This window comes from Symphalangus syndactylus, chromosome 14, assembly GCF_028878055.3.
Source record: "Symphalangus syndactylus isolate Jambi chromosome 14, NHGRI_mSymSyn1-v2.1_pri, whole genome shotgun sequence".
NCBI classification, from domain to species: Eukaryota; Metazoa; Chordata; class Mammalia; order Primates; family Hylobatidae; genus Symphalangus; species Symphalangus syndactylus.
The window spans coordinates 12,645,147-12,652,594 of NC_072436.2; positions in this window are offsets into that span (position 1 = coordinate 12,645,147).

Below are 7,448 nucleotides of genomic sequence, written 5' to 3' on the forward strand. Positions count from 1 at the left end.
CCAGCCTGGGCAACAGAGTGAGACTCTATCTCCAAAAAAAAGAAAAGAAAAGAAAGGCTGTGGGATGTTCCCAACTGAAGGAGGCTAAAGAGAGAGAACAGGGTCCTGCCCAACCCTGGGCTGGACCCTGGGCTCGGGTGAAGGCTATGAATGACTTCATTGTGTCAACCCACAAGATTTGAATTCAAGCAGCAGATCTGGGCGGGTGCGGTGGCTCAAGCCTGTAATTCCAGCACTTCGGGAGGCCGAGGTAGGTGGATCGACCTGAGGTCAGGAGTTAGAGACCAGCCTGGCCGACATGGCAAAACCCCATCTCTACTAAAAATGCAAAAAAATTAGCCAGGCGTGGTGGCTGGTGCCCATAATCACAGATACTCAGGAGGCTGAGGCAGGAGAACTGCTTGAACCCAGGAGGCAGAGGTTGCAGTGAGCCGAAACTGTACCCCACTTCACTCCAGCCTAGGCGACAGAGTGTCTTAAAAAAAAAAAAAAAAAAACATCAGACGGAAGTATTGTGTCCATGTTCAATCTGCTGACATTGATAACTGTACAGTGGTTACATAAGGGAATATCTCTTTTCTTAGGAAATATGCCCAAAACTGTTAGCGCCAAAGGTCTGAGGTACATAAGCAATTTTTCAAATGCTTCAGAGCAAGAGAGGACACACACACACAAATGATAAAGTGAATGGGGCAAAATGTTAACAAGCAAATCCAGACATAGAAGTGTTCTTTATACTACACATATATTTCTTGCAACTTTATTTTAAATGTCTTGAATGGCGGGACCTTTACCTGTGTGTGTGAACATGCATGGATGTGTGTTGGGGAAGGGGAGGGAGGAAAACAAAGACCACAGAGAGGAGAGAGAGGCAGGGTGGGTGCAGAGGTGGGTGGAGGAGAGGGCTGAGAAGCAGTGATCAAACGGGAGGAACAAGGCACCAAGAGCTGACTTTGCCAGCACCTGCTGGGGGCAGTTTCATCCCTATTACCGCAGTGCTTTCCCCCTTCTGCCTTAAAGCTTTTACGTCTGGGTTTTCCGAGCCACCTCAATGGTGAAGGAGGCTCTGGGTTTTCCGAGCCACCTCAATGGTGAAGGAGGCTCTGGAGGGCAGGGAGGGGGTCATTGCGGCTTCTCTTTCTGATGTAGAACAAGCCGTGGGCAGAGAGCCCGGGAGCAACATGGCGGGCACACAGATAATCAGGTAATGCCACCAAATGGGAGAGTCCACCAGGGAATCTGAAAAGTACAAAGAAAGGGTAAATTGCTGCTTTTTCAGAAAGCCGCCCTACCTGCTCACTCAGCCCAGGGGAATGTAACATCAAGATGCAGAGGGACAGGCCAGAGAAGGGACAATTCCAGGGAGAGCCCCTGTCCCTGTTCCCAGTGCCTGTCAATTGCCCACACTTTGTTCCCAACTGGCCCTTGCTGCTGTCACCGTGGAGCTGTAGAGTTGGAAGCAAGCCGGGCAAGGATGCAGACTGACATTAAGTTTTTTGTGACTGAGCTCTGAAGAGCATCTGACCATTCCAGCATGGAGCGGTGTTGACATGATAAGGAGTAAGAGAAAGATGGCCTGGACTGTAGCAAGGCCGAGGCTGAACACAGAATCACAGAGGCTCGAGGCTGAGGTCAGTTCAGTTGGAAGGCAGGTGCCCAGGGGCAGCCCCAGAAGACGCAAGAACACAGACCTGCCAGGGCCACTGAGAGAAAGGTTTCTGGCCCAAAGACCTGCTTCCTGCCCACACCAGCTGTGGCAGCTGCTCTTCCAAGCACTGTCTCTGCACAAGGCCCTCGAACAGCAAACCCATCACTCAGAACCCTGTCCAAGAAATGCAGATTCATCATAATCGGTCAACCACAGCCACACTCTGGCAAGGGCTCTGACCGATTTTCAGTGTTTTCCCCTAAATGGTTACTTGGATCAGATAACATCTGGCGGGGAAGAAAACCCCCAGTCCCCATATATGCTCCCAGACATGGCTTGGAAATGTGACCTCCATCTCTTATTTTTATTATCTTATTTATTTGTGTATTAGTCTGTTCTCACACTGCATGAAGAAATATCCAAGACTGGACAATTTATAAATAAAAGAGGTTGAATTGACTCACAGTTCCGCAGGGCTGTGGAGGCCTCAGGACTCTTATGATCCTGGCTGAAGGGAAGCAAACATGTCCTTCTTCACATGGTGGCAGGAAGGAGAAGTGCTGAGCAAAAGGGGAAAAACACCTTATAAAACTATCAGATCGGCTGGGTGCGGTGGCTTACACCCGTAATCCCAGAACTTTGGGAGGCTGAGGCAGGCGGATCACGAGGTCAGTAGGTCGAGACCATCCTGGCTAACACGGTGAAACCCCATCTCCACTAAAAATGCAAAAAATTCGCCGGGCGTGGTGGCAGGTGCCTGTAATCCCAGCTACTCGGGAGGCTGGGGCAGGAGAATCACTTGAACCCGGGAGGTGGAGGTTGCAGTGAGCTGAGATTGCACCATTGCACTCCAGCCTGGGTAACAGAATGAGACTCTGTCTCAAAACAAAAACAAAAACAAACAAACCCATCAGATCTCATGAAAACTCACTATCACAAGAACAGCATGGGGGTAACGGCCCCCATGATTCAATTACCTCCCACTGGGTCCCTCCCATGACACATGGGGATTATGGGAACTGTAATTCCAGATGAGATTTGGGTAGGGACACAGCCAAACCATATCAGTTTGTGCGTTGTCTTTCTCTCCCGTTCTAGTCTATATGCTCCATGAGGGGAGGGATTTTATTTTATTCACAGCTTTGCTGCCATTCTTGGAAAAATGCCTGATACCTAGAAGGCACTTAATAAATATTTGTGGAAGAAAGGAAGAAATGACTTAACTTGGGAAATTAGGTTAATCATGATGTCATTGACAGACGAAGAGAAATTATTTTCAGGGAGACAGTGGAATTCCTTCTGGCCGTCGAGTCTTAAATGACAGAAGAATTTCTTAAATTCTCTTTACACACATTGTGAAAAAACAACTATTGGTTGACGGAGAAGAAAGAGAGCTCTGGGAGGGACCCACCATGAGCAGGACTTTTTTTTTTTTCCTTTTCAGATCTGGCTTTGCAAAAAGTCACCAAAGTTAAAATACACTAGTTCTTCAATCAAGTTTCCCTATATTTTACTACATGTTTATTTTATCTTCTTTTCTTGTTCCAGACAGGCAAGAACACCTTCACAGACTGCAGAGACATACGATTTCTTTCAAGAGACATTTATGCAGGTGATAAACGTAATTAAGCTGGTCATATATTTAGTTTGAGATTTGACTTCTCAGTTTGAGGTGGCAAGGGGCCCCCCTGGACTCACACGCCTTAGACTCCGTCTTCATTCTCGAGGTTTCTCCTGGAGGAAATGGGTTCCAGGAGGGGAGCTCCAGCGAGGGCGTCCCAGAGTCCAAGGCAGTTCAGACGTGCAGGCCCCGCCCTGGGGTCCTCCTCAATGCACTGCAGCCAGTGGCGGGAAAGAGGACTGTGCCCTGAGCCCTTCTGTGCAGGGAGGAGGCTCTCTGGGCTCCTGGTCAGCTGGAAACGGGAGGTCTTGCAGTGGACTTTTCCCCTGAGCATGGGGAGGAGTCCTGGTATTTGGGGGGAAACAGGACTTCCAGATTACAGCTCCCTAAATATTTCCCCACAAACGATCCTTTGGGAAATCACCTGACACTTCAGAGGAGCTTGTCCCTCTGATGCCAGTTCTCTATTGACCGAAGACAAACATCCTGCTTTCAAGACTATTGACAGTGGCCACGTCGGATCTGTCCCAGAGTTCTGCTTCCAAGACTGATGGTGTGTGTTAAGGTTGTGGGGTGGATGCAGCAGGCAACTGTGCATTCATTCAACAAACACTTACCCAGCCTGCTGCGTGCCAGGCACTGGGAGTGCCCTGGAGGCAAGAAGCACCTCTCATTAATTTATTCTTGTTCCTCCAAGGAAGCACTGGAAGCACAGTGGCCTTAGGCCCATGCTTCCTGACTATGCTTTTTAAACAGGACAAAATACGTTTAATGCTTATCAGAAAGAATAAATGTCTTAGAATAGCCAAGAACATTTAGAGAGGAACAGCAAGGGAGGTTTGATTCACCAGCTATTAATAGCTCCTTTAGAAGCTACTGAAATGAAAAGAGTATTCTTGGCACAGGAAAAGAAGGAATTTCAAAAATGTATGGGAATTTAATACATGATAAAAGTGGTATCTCAACTGAATGAAAAAAGGATGATTTAATTAATGAATTGTGTTGGCATTATCAATTACCTTCCTGGAGCAAAATAAACTTAATTCCCTTCCATCTAAAAATAAACTTTAGATAAATTAGAAATCTAAAGGTTAAAAAAATTAAAAATTAGAGGAAAATTCAGGGAATTATTAATATTGGAATAAAGATAATCTCCTTAAATAAGACACAAAACTAGGCCAGGCATGGTGGCTCATGTCTGTAATCCAAGCACTTTGGGAGGCTGAGGCAGATGGATCACCTGAGGTCAGGAGTTCAAGACTAGCCTGGCCAACATGGCAAAACTCCATCTCTACTAAAAATACAAAAATTAACTGGACTTGGTGGCAGGTGCCTGTAATCCCAGCTACTTGGGAGGCTGAGGCAGGAGAATTTCTTAAACTCAGGAAGTGGAGGTTGCAGTGGGCCGAGATCATGCCACTGTACTCCAGCCTGGGTGACAGAGGGAGACTTCATCTCAAAATCAAACAACAAAAAACACACAAAAACTACACAGGAAAAATGAACATATTTGATCCTATGAAATTAAAACTTTGGAAAACATAACAAATGTAATCAAAAGACAAATATAATACTTAGAAAAATATCTGTAGTACACATGTAAGCATAGGTTTCCTATTACTTCACATAAGCACCCAAACACTGATTTTTTTAAAAAGGACAAACTAATAGAAAAACAGTCAAAGGGCATGAATTGGCAATTCACAGGAAAAAAAATTTAAGTCAATATAAAAGAATATGCACCATCTCCAGGAGTCAGGGAGATACATATCCAAACTGCCATGAGATATCATTTTCACTTTGTGGACAGAAAATATTTTACAAATATTTTCTCCCAGACTGTGGTTTATGTCTGAGTCATTAATTTTTTTCTTTTATGAAATTTTTGTCTCTTCTCTAAGAAATATTTGCTTACTCCAAGGGTTATAAAGATATTCTTCTATGTTTTCTCCTAGAAGCTTTATAGTTTAAGGTTTGGAGCTAGGTCTATAATCCATCTCAAAATAATTTTTGTGCACGTAATGTAGTAGGAGTTGAGGTTCAATTATTTTCATTTGTTGGCCGGGTGCGGTGGCTTACACCTGGAATCCTAGCACTGTAGGAGGCTGAGGCAGGCAGATGACTTGAGCCCAGGAGTTCGAGACCATCCTGGGCAACATGGCGAAACCCTGTCTCTACAAAAAATAACAAAATTAGCTGGGTGTGATGATGTGTGCCTGTGGTCCCAGCTACTCAGGAGGCTGAGGTGGGAAGATTGATCACCTGAGCTCACGGAGGTCAAGGGTGCAGTAAGCCATGATTGCGCCACTATACTCCAGCCTGGGTGACAGAGTGAGACCCTGTCTCAAAATAAATAGATAAACAAACAAATTAAATATTCCCATGCATTTATTCCATTTTTCCAGTACTAGTTGTTGAAAAGTCTTTCCTTTCCCCATTGTATTGCGTTGGTGACTTTGTTAAACAACTGGTCATATATTCATATAATCTGCATGAAAGTTCTTGTCTGCCAATCTTTACATTGGGTCATCTTGGGCTGTTTTTACTTGCTATTTTTTCTTGATTATGAGTTGCATTTTTGTGTTTCTGCACATCTAGTTATTTTGTGTTATATGCTGGAAAGTATGTGGATAATATATTGTAGCCAGTCTGAATTAGGTTGTCCTCCTTTAAAGAGTTGTGAGATTTGTCTGGCAGGTAGTTTGATGACTGGAAGGCCCTTTGGTCCCATCTGGTTTGCTTTATTCTTGGCTAGGGCAGGGCTATTTTGGTCTTGAACATAGTCCTAGGAAATAGTTCCTCTAAGACCGGACCTTTCTGGGGTCACACCTGAATGAGAGGTCTCTTCATCCTGGCTGGGCTGAAAGTGAAACACCTCTTCTTCCCCAGTACATCAAGACCTCCAGTATCACGTTTGGCCCTCAGCCCTGGAACAGGTAATCTCTGCCAGGCCTCGTGGAGTCTTGCCCTACCCCATACAGCTCAGCTCTTGAATGAAGACCTGTGATGAGTGTTGCTGTAGACTTCTGGAGCTACCTGTTTTTCTCTGGGCTTCTCATTTGTAAACTTCAGCCACTTTGACAGCCCACTACTCTAGCCTCTTCCATCTTAGCTCAGCAACCACACCACTCTGCTTGGTCTCTTCCTCCTCAACTGTGACACAAAAGAGGAGGACGTTGCATAATTGTCCTGTTGAAATATTGCAAATGTCTAAGAAGTTATCTCTGTCAACTTGGCCAATGAACACATGACTCCAAGATTGAGTGAGGAATTGCTCTCAGGATGGGGTAAAGAACAACCTTGTGTGTGTGTGTGTGTGTGTGTGTGTGTGTGTGTGTATGTGTATCTGTGTATGTGTGTATCTGTGTGTATGTATATATCTGTGTATGTGTATCTGTGTATATGTGTGTATCTGTGTATGTATGTGTGTGCATATCTGTGTGTGTGCGTATCTGTGTGTGTATGTATGTGTGTAGTGTGTGTGTATGTGTGTGTGGCTGCAAGTCAGAGGCAGTCACGGGAGCTTCAGCTCATGTGATTCTCTGCTCTCAAAAATCACAGTCCTGTGCTGTCTGTTGTCCAATACCTGAAAACATTTACCTCTTATTTATCTAGTTTGTTTATTTGTTTGAGACAGTCTCGCTCTGTCACCAAGGCTGGAGTACAGTGGCGCGATCTCGATCGCTGCAACCTCCACCTCCCGGACTCAAGCGATTCTCGTGCCTCAGCTTCCCGAGTGGCTGGGATTACAAGCATGCACCACCATGTCTGACTAAGTTTTGTATTTTTTAGTAGAGATGGGGTTTCACCATGGTGACCAGGCTGGTCGTGAACTCCTGAGCTCAAGTGATCCCCCCCGCCTCAGCCTCCCAAATTGCTGGGATTATAGGCGTGAGCCACGGTGCCTGGCCTGTTTGTCCAGTTTAATTCGGCAGAAAGTCAAGCTCTTGGACTCACTGTCTTGAGGCTGGAAGTAGAAGAGCTTGGGCTTCTTTCTATGCAGCTTTCTATGCAGCACAAGCTGCCTTGGAATTAAGCTGGGTCAGGACAACCTGTTGCCACTGGATTGACTCCATCAACAGCTAGCCTTGGGACACACGCCTTTCAGTCACACTATGGCTACCACCCAGCCTGTCATCCTGCATTGGGGGACATTCAGACAAGGCAGGACCCCACACA